The 13,092-nt window shown below is 42.8% G+C and overlaps 1 protein-coding gene and 1 long non-coding RNA gene across 4 annotated transcripts in view; one reads left to right on the forward strand and one right to left on the reverse strand.

Annotated features, from left to right (window-relative positions):
• The window catches only part of LOC310753124, a 163,967-nt gene that overhangs the window by 149,835 nt on the left and 1,040 nt on the right, over nt 1-13,092 (reverse strand). The window lies entirely within an intron of this gene.
• Nucleotides 1-13,092, forward strand: part of LOC310752707 (histone-arginine methyltransferase CARM1-like) — a gene marked incomplete at its 3' end in the record, with an annotated part of 61,581 nt that overhangs the window by 1,915 nt on the left and 46,574 nt on the right. The gene's annotated exons all lie outside the window — the stretch shown is intronic.

Below are 13,092 nucleotides of genomic sequence, written 5' to 3' on the forward strand. Positions count from 1 at the left end.
AACATAAGTTTACAAAATGAAAAAAGGTCATATAAAAAGAAAAAGATACAAAAAAGAGAACATAGAAAAATACATGAAAAAGAAAAAAGGAATAAAAATACAAAAGACAAATAGTTAACAAAGAATTAAAAACATCCGTTTTTTGTAACTTTGAGCTCATTAGCTTATTTCCTTGGCCTCCTCACACCTCCCCTTTTTGTATTCCCATTTAAATAATCAAATCAGCAAATCCTTACCCTCTTTCATTTATCTTAACTCTGTATCTTAACATATTATAACTCTATATTTTCATCCATTATCAATTCATTTTTGCATATTCTTATTAACTTTGTTGCTAATGCCACTTATTTTCAATCCAACATCATTTTAACATTCATTAATTTTACAGTATTTCTGAAGGTAGTCTTTAAATTTCTTCCAGTCTTCTTCCACCAACTCTTCTCCCAGGTCTCGGATCTTATGAGTATATTTCAAGAGTGAATGAAAGCTACTGTGCCTTTTTCTTAGTGTGCTTCCTTTGCTCTGGACTTCAGCTGTCTGGCAGTTACAGGCCTGAGAACATTCTGGCACATGTGGAACCTGGGGTTTCTCCATTGTCTAGAGCACAGGGCTTTTGGCGCTGTGTGTTAAACCACTGAGCCTAGGACTTGCCGATCAGAAGGTTGGCAGTTTGAATCCCCACGATGGAGTGAGCTCCCGTTGCTCGGTCCCTGCTCCTACCAACCTAGCAGTTCGAAAGCATGTCAAAGTGCAAGTAGATAAATAGGTACCGCTCCGGTGGGAAGGTAAACAGCGTTTCCGTGTGCTGCTCTGGTTCGCCAGAAGCGGCTTAGTCATGCTGGCCACATGACCCGGAAGCTGTACGCCGGCTCCCTCGGCCAGTAAAGTAAGATGAGCGCCGCAACCCCAGAGTCGGCCATGACTGGACCTAATGGTCAGGGGTCCCTTTACCTTTTTACTTTAGTGGGTTAGAGATATTTTGTGGATCTTCTGTTCACCGTATCCCAAGTGGCGCTTGAGCATCAGAGCCAAGGAGCCAAGTGCAGGGGCTGGAAATGGAGTGGACCCCTGGCATGGGGGGGGGATACCCTCAAGAGGCACACAGGCAGTGGTAGAAACTCAGATCTATAAGCTAGGCGCCAAGGTGCTCCTTAAATCAAGGTTACAGTCGCCAAAATGGAATGCCTGGTTGCCGTTTGGGGGGTAGACGGTTCAAAAGTCGTATTTTTCAATGGTTCCTGATTGTGCAGATAAAATATGAGCATTGGAATTCTACAGGATGTGTTGCTGGGGTGTGAAAACAGTCCAGATCCATGGATCCCCAGGCAGGCGCCTCCAGACAGGGGAGACATCAGGCACGTCCTGGCGCCTGGGCTTCTTCGCTTGGTCGTAAGTGGCTGCCAAAGGTGCCTGGCGAGCTTTGCAAACTGGGTACATCCCTTACGGCCTGCTAGTAACTAGGCCTGGGCGATGCATCAATGTCCAGGACCGGTTTGAGGCCCAGAGCAGGATGAAGCCTTCAGCCGGTGGGGCTTGCCTGCTTCCTCCCTGCCCCGGGCACTGGAGGTGGAGGGAGCTGTGGTGGTTTCACCCCAGAGTCTCGCAGGGCTGATGTTCCTTCCTTTTCAACATAGCGATGTATCACTATAGCATGATGTTTAGCTGGTGATATAGTGATACACCATTATTTAAAAGACTGATATCGCTCAGCCGTATTCATAACCCAGCTCCATTTGTGGCTCCTCTTGTCCAGAGCGGACCCTGCTATGCAACAGGGTGAAGCGACCTGATGCAGAGGGCAGAAATCGGATGGGGGAGGGAATCCTTTGGTGGTTAAAGGCAGGTAAAGGTAAAGGGACCCCTGACCATTAGGTCCAGTCATGGCCGACTCCGGGGTTGCGGCGCTCATCTCGCTTTATTGGCCGAGGGAGCCAGCGTACAGCTTCCGGGTCATGTGGCCAGCATGACTAAGCCGCTTCTGGTGAACCAGAGCAGCACACAGAAATGCTGTTTTCCTTCCTGCCAGAGCGGTACCTATTTATCTACTTGCACCTGGATGTGCTTTCGAACTGCTAGGTCGGCAGGAGCAGGGACCAATCAACGGGAGCTCAGCCCATTGTGGGGATTTGAACCGCCGACCTTCCGATCGGCAAGTCCTAGGCTCTGTGGTTTAACCCACAGCGCCACCCGCATCCCGTAAAGGCAGGTGGGGTCCCTAAAAGGAGCTGCAAGACTTTCAGAAAGTTTTGGCTCAGGGTGAGGAAAACAAGTTCAGTTCAACTTCATGCCACAACTTGTCTTTCCCTGGGGCCGGCACTATCTTCGACTGCTACTGCTGCTGTGGAAATCTTTTTGACTTCTTAAATGTGCAAGAAATAAAGTATGTTCCATTACTAATATCAAGATTGTGCTAAAAATATAGTAGAAATGACAGTAGATACTCAAAAGCATTATTAGGGGAACGTTAGAGGCTTTAAATAACCATATTGAGCTATACTTGAGTATACAGCAGGATATAAACATTGCAAATAAACGGAATAATGTTTTAAGATGTCAGACATTAAAAGGCAGAATTTCAGCCATGTGTGTTGCATTATCCTTTTAGTTTGAACAAGAAAAATAAGCTGCATGCCTAGCACTAGAACAAAAGACTATATATATATATGTGTGTGTGTGTGTGTGTGTGTGTGTTTTATATGTTGCCAAAGAAAACTGGATTGTTTTCTAAAAAGGATTCTTTTTTTCTTTTTTTAAGTTGATTCCCTACTAGCATCATGATTTGTACAAAACATTTTATTATATAAAAAAATTTGAAATTTCAAAAATGTGGGATAATTTTTGAGAAATGATTGCAGGGGGGATTCGCTTTTTAAAAAATCCTCTGTAGCGAAGGGGATAGCAGCCCTGAGCTGTATTGGAGCAAAGTGCCTTTGGCCAAGGTGGGCTGTTTTTCTGAAGTGCTTAATGGAGGGCCAAACCTAATTTTGTGATCAGTGCAGATGCTCCCTAAGAAGGGGGCTCTTCTCTGTGCTAAGGAAGAAAGCTGAAATGTTTTCTGGATTATTATGTGTGTGGGACTTGGGAAGGTTTTCTTCAAAGGTTCTGGAAACGAACCCCCAAGACCTGCTGATCTAGTCCTTTTCTGCAGAATCTGCCCCTGGGTGGCAGCCGAAGTGTCTCTCCCCGCCTGGCCTGGAGCGGCTTCTCCTGGGATGCTGCTCTGATGCTCAGGATCCGGCCGTGCGGATGCCAAATGCTTTGCCGGCTCTTTCACAGATGATGGAAGCAGTGATCTTACCAAGAAGTGTTTCAGAAAACTTCAGCGCCAGCCTTTCCAAGGCTTTAGGAGAAAACACAGCAGCTGTTTTGTGCTTTTGAGTACTGAATGTGGAGGGGGAGAAAGAGAATTTGTGTCTCAGAGGCAAATATTGATCCTGATGCTGGAGCTCTTGGTTTCGCCTGAATTCATAGGAGCCGTGGGATTCTTCACACAGATGAAGTCTGTTTTAAATTGTTGTCGCTGTCAGGTGGATGAGATATTAATTCGTCTCAAGGGAAAGTTGCGTTGACAATAAAAGCCGTGAGGATGAGATTAAACTATCCTTTAGCAACATTATTTTGATCACGTTGTATATCTGTGTGTTCAGGGACACTCTTGGTGCCTGATCTGTGACATCCCTGTGAACTCACGGCCCTTTACCTTGGGCTGTCCTAGCAGAGCCAGTGAAAATAATGGGCATTTCTAGCTGAGGCTCATTCATTTCCCTGGGTCTCCTAGCATTGGCTATAAAACCTTGTTTGTAGCATCTGTTTTGTAGTGAATGTATCGTTACATCCTTTTCTTAACAGCCTGTCTGTTAAGAATCTTCTTTTGATGCTTCCCATTTTAATCTCTGTGCATTTCCCATGAAGAAATAAGCAATAAAAATGGAAATAAATACAAAACTTCTGCTGAGAAAACCAGAATAAATGAACCTTAAGGCAAAATGGCAGTGCTTTTGCTAATATTCCTGCCCATATATAAAGTATGGTCGTTGTTTATGAGGATCTGGTGTACCGTAATTTATCTGTGCTGCTTTACAATATGGGTATTAAAATTGTATTTATTGCATTTGAAATATTTTAATAAAATTGTAAATTTCTTAGAGATTTATTTGAAGTATGAGGAGGTATCTAAATTACCTAAAGTTGTTACAGTAAGTGCCACACTTTTTAACAACAACAAAAGAGTTACCAGTACTGCATACTATTTAGTACCCCCTGAAAAGAAGTGCTGATTTTTTATTATTATTATTATTATTATTATTATTATTATTATTATTATTATTTGCCCATCTGACTGGGTTGTCCCAGCCACTCCGGGTGGCTTCCAACAAATTAAACACAATAAGCACCCCTGTTGTCCAGCCCAGACATGGAGGTCCAGCGCTGAGGGCCTTCTGGCGGTTCCCTCCCTGTGAGAAGTGAGGTTACAGGGAACCAGGCAGGGCCTTCTCAGTACTGGGCCTTCTCGGTGGTGGCGCCCGCCCTGTGGAATGCCCTCCCACCAGATGTCAAGGAAATAAACAACTATCTGACTTTTAGAAGACATCTGAAGGCAGCCCTGTTTAGGGAAGTTTTCAATATGTGTTTTATTATGTTTCAATATATGCTGTGAGCCACCCAGAGTGGCTGGGGAAACCCAGCCAGAAGGGTGAGGTATAAACAATAAAATTATTATTATTATTATTAAGAACAAAACTGTCATTAAACAGAATGGAAATTATTATTTTGGCAATATTATTTTGAGTTGTAATGTTCAGCCTCATCACTGATTGCCAACTTAAAACGATTCAGCCAGCACATTAAAAGGTATATTTCAATGCAAAAAAATTGAAATAATACTATGTGTTAAGCTGATGTGCTGGAATAAATTCCTTTATGGGCTAACATTCTTCATGTGAGTATTGTACCAACCCATCATATGATTTATTCAAGCATGTGGCTGGTAATAGATGTCTTTCTGCCTACATATGGTTCTCTTCTGAAGAGGAATCACAATGCACCTCACTCCCGGTGCAGCAAACACATGGAAATTATGTCAGATGCTGTTTGTTTGTTTTCTACACAGTTTAAAACACTTTAAAACTGTTTGGAGAATGGGGGGAGCTAAATTTGTGATGGATACAAAGACCAGCCAATGCACACTATGCAAAAATGGTTTCTGGTGAAACACATAAGAAAAAGCAGGCTTCTGATCTCAGTTGTACGTGGTCTCTTTGCACAGTAAGCTCATGGCTGAGGCTATGTTCACAGACTCTGTGTGTGCAAGAGCAATTATGACTTGCTCATTCAGCATTCAGTTCTCTTATTTATTTCCAGAAATTTTAGATAGGTATAGCAAAAAGATCTCCAAGCAATTTACAATTAATTTCAGTAGCAGTAAAAATGCAAACAACATTCAGCAAAATTATCTTTAAAAGTGGATAAAAACAAGATTAAAACCACAGCGTTATATCACAAAAGGAAAGGAAAGCTCGTGCCCAGAAAAGCTTAGGTAAACATAAGTTTTTAAAGGTCATGCCTGTCTCACCTCCTGAATTACCCAGAGTGTGGGGGGGGGGCTGTTGGCAAGGTGGTTTGTCACCATCTGTACACAGATGTCCGTATTTATGATTAGATTGTTAGTTTTCCAGGCTAAACATGTGAAAGTGTTTTATCTTCATTGTATAGTATAGTAGAAAACTATATTTGCATGTGTCACACAGGACATGTTCACATGCAACATTTCATCCTTCGCCGATGACTTTCCAAATCATTCTGCTCATTCTGTCTCTTATTTAAAAAAATTTTTTTTTATTAGGAATTTCAACAAAACATTTTATCAAAAAACATATCGTCCTTAATCCCCCCTATTTTCCCCCTCCTCATAAAGTAACCCCCCCCAGACTTCCCTCAGCTCCTCTCTCTGGTTTATCAACTAATGTTATTCTCTGCATGTTACAAAATCCTTAATTTATCTGACTGGCTATTATCACTAAAAAGTTTGTCAGTGTTTATTCAAAACCTGCCAAGGAGTCCAGTTCATTTTTGTTTCTTTAGGTACTTTGTAAAGGGGTGCCATTCTTCCTTAAAATCACAGTTGTCATTATCACATAGTTTATATGTCAGTTTCGCCAATTCTGCACAGTCCATCAGTTTCTCTTGCCACAGTTCTTTGGTTGGGACGGCTTCATTCTTCCATCCCTGTGCTATTAAGACTCTTGCCGCCGTTGTTGCATACATGAAAATGTTTTTCAATTTCCTTGGAAGGTCTTTTCCTACAATCCCTAACAAAGGCTTCAGGGTTTTTTACAAATGTTAATTGGAATATTTTCTTCAATTCATTATATATCCTTTCCCAGAATTGTTTAATTTTACAACAATCCCACCACATATGATAAAAGGTCCCTCCTTTTTCCTTACATTTCCATATTTGAAATGTATTCAATGGTTAGGACCCCTTTGGTTGGGACCCCTGACCATTAGGTCCAGTCGTGACCGACTCTGGGGTTGCGGCGCTCATCTCGTTTTATTGGCCGAGGGAGCCGGCGTACAGCTTCCGGGTCATGTGGCCAGCATGACTAAGCCGCTTCTGGAGAACCAGAGCAGCGCACGGAAATGCCGTTTACCTTCCCGCCAGAGTGGTACCTATTTATCTACTTGCACTTTGACATGCTTTTGAACTGATAGGTTGGCAGGAGCTGGGACTGAGCAAGGGGAGCTCACCCTGTTGTGGGGATTCGAACCGCTGACCTTCTGATCAGCAAGCCCTAGGCTCTGTGGTTTAACCCACAGCGCCACCTGTGTGTCTACTCAAGAGTAGACCCACTGAAATCAGTGGACCTACAGTAAGTTAGTCTTTTCAGTGGATTGACTCTGAGTAGGACTAGCATTGACTACAACTCGTCTAAAATGTTCATCCTCCTAACCTAAATTGGATCACAGGAAAAAGAAAACATAATATAAAAATCTGGATGATAGAACTTTGTCTCTCCTATACTGGAAATCTTTTGTCCTGCAGCTTTGTTCTTGCTGCTTGCATACGAGCTGCTAGTTTTTGCTGCAGAACCATGCCAAACTTGCCCTGCTGTTGTGCCGCATTTTAGCATTTATTTTCCCGCATGAAACAGCTTCATCATATTCCTTTGTAAGCAAGAGCTGTGGTGTCTTCAGATTTTTGCAGCAAGACGTGCTCTTCCTGTCGCTGTTTCCTATTTTTGGAGAGCTCCTTTAACACGCTTTCTTGCAAAATATGCCTAAAGGAAAGTAGGGCTTTGATGTGTAACCACAGAGCAGAAGTGCATGTCAAAATCATGCTACTCTAATATAATTGTGTCATACCACAAACACCAGTTGTGTCTGGCAAATCCACTGTTTTCTCTGGGCAGAAGCTTTCAATCGTTAAAACACCACCAGTGGAGACTGTTACAAATTTGCTGCTTCTTTTTGTAATGTTTGTCAGAATGTTATTGTGGAAACTAGGGGAAGAAGCAGCCAGTGACACAAACTGGATACATATTTAAGGTTCATTTCAAGATGTACAGTATGGGGTCAAACTAGGAGATATGCAAATACTTGATCTAGTCTTAATTCTTTTAAAAATATACCCAGTGATTGTTGGGCATGGCAATTGCGATTGGGCCAGGCTGCGGTGGTTAATCCTTTCCTTCTAAAAGCCCCCAACACACACACACTGTTGTGGATGCAAATAGCACATTATTTTTAAAGGCACACATTTATTTAACTTATTTATACAGTATTCTGCCTTCCAGGATGCACATCCTTTCAATGTGGCTTACGAGTGACATAAAAATACATCAGTAATGTCACAATAACAATCTCAAATAGCAAGTCCTCAATATCTCTCCCCCCCCCCCTTGGCCCATGGTCAGGGATGATGGAAGTGGCAGTCCAGTATCTGTAGAGGCCGATGTTGGTGACCCCTTGCAATTCTCTTTTTACAAGGCTGACCAAAGAGCCTCCCCTTACAGAGACAATGTCTCCAGTTATCTCAGGGTTATTAGAGCACTATGATCCCTACCTTACTGGGTGACAACAATTAATAACCCTTATTTCAAGAACATCGGACAAATTGTTTCCCTTGATACCAACTTAGGTGTGTGTCTTTTGCCACTACAGTGGTACCTCGGGTTACATACGCTTCAGGTTACAGACTCCGCCAACCCAGAAATAGTGCTTCAGGTTAAGAACTTTGCTTCAGGATGAGAACAGAAATCGGACTCCGGCGGCGAGGCAGCAGCGGGTGGCCCCATTAGCTAAAGTGGTGCTTCAGGTTAAGAACAGTTTCAGGTTAAGAACGGACCTCCGGAATGAATTAAGTACTTAACCCAAGGTACCACTGTACTAACTTCAGATATGAGCCCCACATTCCATGACAAGTACTGGGTACTTGTTTGCCTCTATCCAATCTCTTTATTATTTTTTAAAAGGTTTGAATAATTTTCTTTGCCATTATGCCTCATTTTAGATTTTCTCCCATTTTTAAAATGCATTGTAAGGAAGGGAAAAAAATGTACGAGAGAGAGAGAAGTAAATGAAATCATAGAATATAATGTATATGTGTTAAGCTTTTAATTCTGGTGATGGTAAATTCACCTGTTTATCCCATTGGGTTTGTTGTGGATATATAAAATGAACAAAAAGTTAAACAGACAAACACATTTTTGAAAGCTACAGTTCTTGCAGCTTGTGATGTATCTGACTTGGGGCTTTGCTATGTCTGGCTGAAATGTTTGTTCTCTTTTGTTGCCCATGTGCATATGGTATTTGTTTAACCACAGTTAAGACTGCTATAGCACACCTGACATCATAATACATAGAACCCAGAGGAGAGTAAGAGAAATAACCAGTTCTTATTGGAAAATAAAGTGGAGACATGTGTATGGAAGTATAGATCTTGCAGATAAATCTGTTTTTCAAGTAAACAAGCACAGTCTAGACAGACTTTCAGCAAAGGGATAAAGAGTTTTCATTTCAAATATCATTGAGCTGTGAAAGCAAAGTTAGGCACAACTTGTTCCTCAGGAGTTTTTCATTAAGGTTTTTATTACACGCAAACATCAGCATTTAGTATTAATAAAAAAAGTGTCAACTTCAGTTTTTAGAAAATGAAGCTGTGTGTTGTGTGTCTTCTAACCCTCCTGTGAGGAAAGTGAGCACTGTTGTTGCTGAAACATATTCTCAATTTTTGTGGCTGCAAATATCCCCCCGATTTTCTAATTACTAAATTTGCAGCATAGATCACTGGCACACAAGCGTGTTTATCCATTTTAGCCTATTTGGCAAATATTTATCAGTGCTTCTATGCGTGTAGCAGAACAACATCCCCCCCATTAATATATGCCATTTGCAGTGAAGGATATTAAGGTATTGCAAATGATGCCATTGCACATTAAAATATTTGTTTTAAGCTCCTTTTGTGTTTGAATCTGGTAAAGCTAATAACACTGGCAAGCTTTGCTGTCAGGACCCTGTGCTGGTGGCCTTGCCTTGAGACTCAGGCTGCTCTTACTTATATTTTGTTTGCCATCGGTACAGATGAGGCCTGGTGCAGAGCAGATGGATTATTCATTGAACCATCTGAAGCAGAGCTGTGTTCCTGTTCTAAAATTCCACCTTCCCCTTTTCTTCGAATCATTTTTCTTTTTTTGCCTGATCAATGTTTAATTTTAAAACCAGCAATGCATATTCATTGCTTTCTTTTAATCTTGGTCGTCCGACACTGTGCGGCAGGAAGCAGGTGGCACTTGGGGGCCTCTCTGTCGAGTTTATTACTCCCCACCCCAGCCTTGTAATGATTTCCAGTCTCCCGCCAGACATGGTCCGTAGCTCTTACGCTAAAAGGCTTCTGCCAGTTTTCTCCTGTAAATGAAAGCTCCTTTGGGAGGAAAAGAAGCTCTACTTATTTATTGGGGTTATGCCTTCATGCAAAGGTTAACATGTGCGACTCTGACGGCACGCCACAGCGCTTCTTGAAGCCCAGACGCTGCTGGAGTTCTTCCGCATTGGCACCTGACATCCAGCAGCCAGGCTTGTGTAGGTTGAGCCAATGTTACAGATGCAGTTAGATATTCATATTCAGCTAATGTGTTCACAGGTGGGGTTGGCAGCAGCATGTCCAGAGCAGAAGCATTGGCTCCAAAGACCGGCTGGAGAGATGGTTGGCTGGAGCCTGCCCTACCTGGCCCTTGTTCTGCCCCCCAGCCAGTATCCAATTGGCTAGGTGGAGAGGGGGCGGAGCAACGGCCAGCAAGCAAACCCAGGCACAGGAAGCCCGCACCGGGTCGCAAACCCTGCCCACCAGTTTGATGAGTGATTGGCAGATCCAAGACTTGCTTTGTAATCAGGTTTGGCAGTTCAGATCAGAGACCCAATCTGGGTAGATGCAGCTGCTATCTAACACGGCATATTATTATACCGTGCAGCACAGAGAAAAAAACTACAAAATCACATTCTGTCTTGTCCAGCTGTGTTTGAAATTCGCCAGGCGCCAGGAGCATTTTGTACCTGGCTATTGCGCTGTGGGTTAAACCACAGAGCCTAGGACTTGCTGATCAGAAGGTTGGTGATTCGAATCCCCGTGATGGGGTGAGCTCCCGTTGCTGCTCCTGCCAACCTAGCAGTTCGAAAGCACGTCAAAGTGCAAGTAGATAAATAGGTACCACTCCAGCGGGAAGGTAAACGGCGTTTCTGTGTGCTGCTCTGGTTTGCCAGAAGCGGCTTAGTCATGCTGGCCACATGACCCGGAAGCTGTACGCTGGCTCCCTCAGCCAATAAAGTGAGATGAGCGCCACAACCCCAGAGTAGGCCACGACTGGACCTAATGGTCAGGGGTCCCTTTACCTTTTTACTGTCCACTTGCAAGCAAGGGAAGATGCCCAGGCGCCAGGATTGCACCTGAGGTGCGTGCCTGGGGATCCATGGATCTGGACTGTTGTCACACCCCAGCAACACATCCTGTAGAATTCCAGCTCTCATATTTTCTCATAATCATAATGAATTTCAGGAACTAAAAAGTCACATTGAAAAATACAACTTTTGAGCCGTCTGGTTCCAAGATGGCAACTAGATATTCCGTTTTGGCAACTGTAACCCTGGTTTAAGGAGCCATTTGGCACTTAGCTTATAGATAGGAGTTTCTAACACAGTCGACAGTTATAGAGCTTGGTGCTCGCCATCTCATCCTTCTCTTAGGTTAGTTGTAACCTATTTCTATAGGGCTGCTCTCTTGATCAATGAGTGAGGCTCCTTTTCTGCAGCCTAACCACCCACACAGAAATCTCTGGTTTTCTGTAGCATTTGAACAGGATATCAAAGCTCTAATAGGTTTTGAATCCAGACAGACAGTTTGACAGCAGCTATGCAAAATATTAGTGTCTTAATCAGATGTCACCTTTGTGCAAAAACTCCTTTTGTCCCCCCTGCTTTTGTGCGCCTGGTAAATTAGTGGATATTCAGACAAATTAATTATATATTCTAGCATTCAACTATGACAGTTCTTTTCCTATAGAATAGGAAAAATAGTTTTTGCATGGTGAGCTAAACATATATCTTCTTCTTTCTGCCAAAAATAAGTAAGCAACAAGATGGCTTGCATCTGTGGGTCTCAAACTACGTGCTAGCTTTGCATCTTGTAAAACCATTTGCAGATAGTTATAGCTATTATGTCTCCGCCCCTTTTATTATGTTGTTGTTTAGTCGTTTAGTCGTGTCCGACTCTTCGTGACCCCATGGACCAGAGCACGCCAGGCACTCCTGTCTTCCACTGCCTCCCGCAGTTTGGTCAAACTCATGCTGGTAGCTTCGAGAACACTGTCCAACCACCTTGTCTTCTGTCATCCCCTTCTCCTTGTGCCCTCCATCTTTCCCAACATCAGGGTCTTTTCCAGGGAGTCTTCTCTTTTCATGAGGTGGCCACAGTATTGGAGCCTCAGCTTCATGATCTGTCCTTCCAGTGAGCACTCAGGGCTGATTTCCTTAAGAATGGAGAGGTTTGATCTTCTTGCAACCCATGGGACTCTCAAGAGTCTCCTCCAGTGCCATAATTCAAAAGCATCAATTCTTCGGCGATCAGCCTTCTTTATGGTCTCACTTCCATACATCACTACTAGGAAAACCATAGCTTGAACTATACGGACCTTTGTTGGTAAGGTGATGTCTCTGCTTTTTTTATATCATTATTTTATTATAGTGGTGATAAAATATCAGTAGATTTTATGACCTTATGCATTCACTAAGCAAGACTGAGAAAAAGACCTGTGAATTATGTCTTGTAGTATTATTGTCCCATGAAGACCAAATCTTGAGTGCAACGTTGAGCTTCTTTTTTGAAGAAGTTGTTCCTTCTCCTGGTGGTTGGGGGGAGGCAGAAACTTTTACACTATTCTGGAGCAGCAGCTCCATGTTGATGGAAGAAAGGAGTAAATGAACTGCAGGGCAACAAATGGCAGTTTTATTCTTAGAAAAGTACCAGGGGGAAGAAAAGCAGCCTAGATTGCAAGCAGTTAGATGACCGTGTTTCAGATTAGACATTTCTCATGATGTGCCATGAAGGATTAAAACAGCTGTAATAATAATAATAATAATAATAATAATAATAATAATAATAATAATTTATTTATATCCCGCCCTCCCCAGCCGAAGCCGGGCTCAGAGCGGCTAACAACAGTAAAATGATACAACATTCTAAAATCATTTCATTATAAAATCAGTTCAAATCAAATTAATGGCAACCATTGGGCTCTGTGAGGATTGCCAAAGGAGGGGGTCAGGTTGTGCCCTGGCCAAAGGCCTGGTGGAACAGCTCTACCTTGCAGAAAGATGCGGAAAGATGTCAAGTCCCGCAGGGCCCTAGTTTCTTGTGACAGAGCGTTCCACCAGATCGGAGCCACAGCCGAAAAAGCCCTGGCTCTGGTTGAGGCCAGCCTTTCTGTGGCCCGGGACCTCCAAGATGTTTTTGTCTGAAGACCGTAATGATGTGTCAAAGAATTACAAATTACAAAGAGAAGGAATCACATTGGCTCCACTTGCAGAAACTAATTAAGGAGTTTC

Source organism: Podarcis filfolensis, assembly GCF_964270895.1.
Source record: "Podarcis filfolensis genome assembly, chromosome: 17".
NCBI classification, from domain to species: Eukaryota; Metazoa; Chordata; class Lepidosauria; order Squamata; family Lacertidae; genus Podarcis; species Podarcis filfolensis.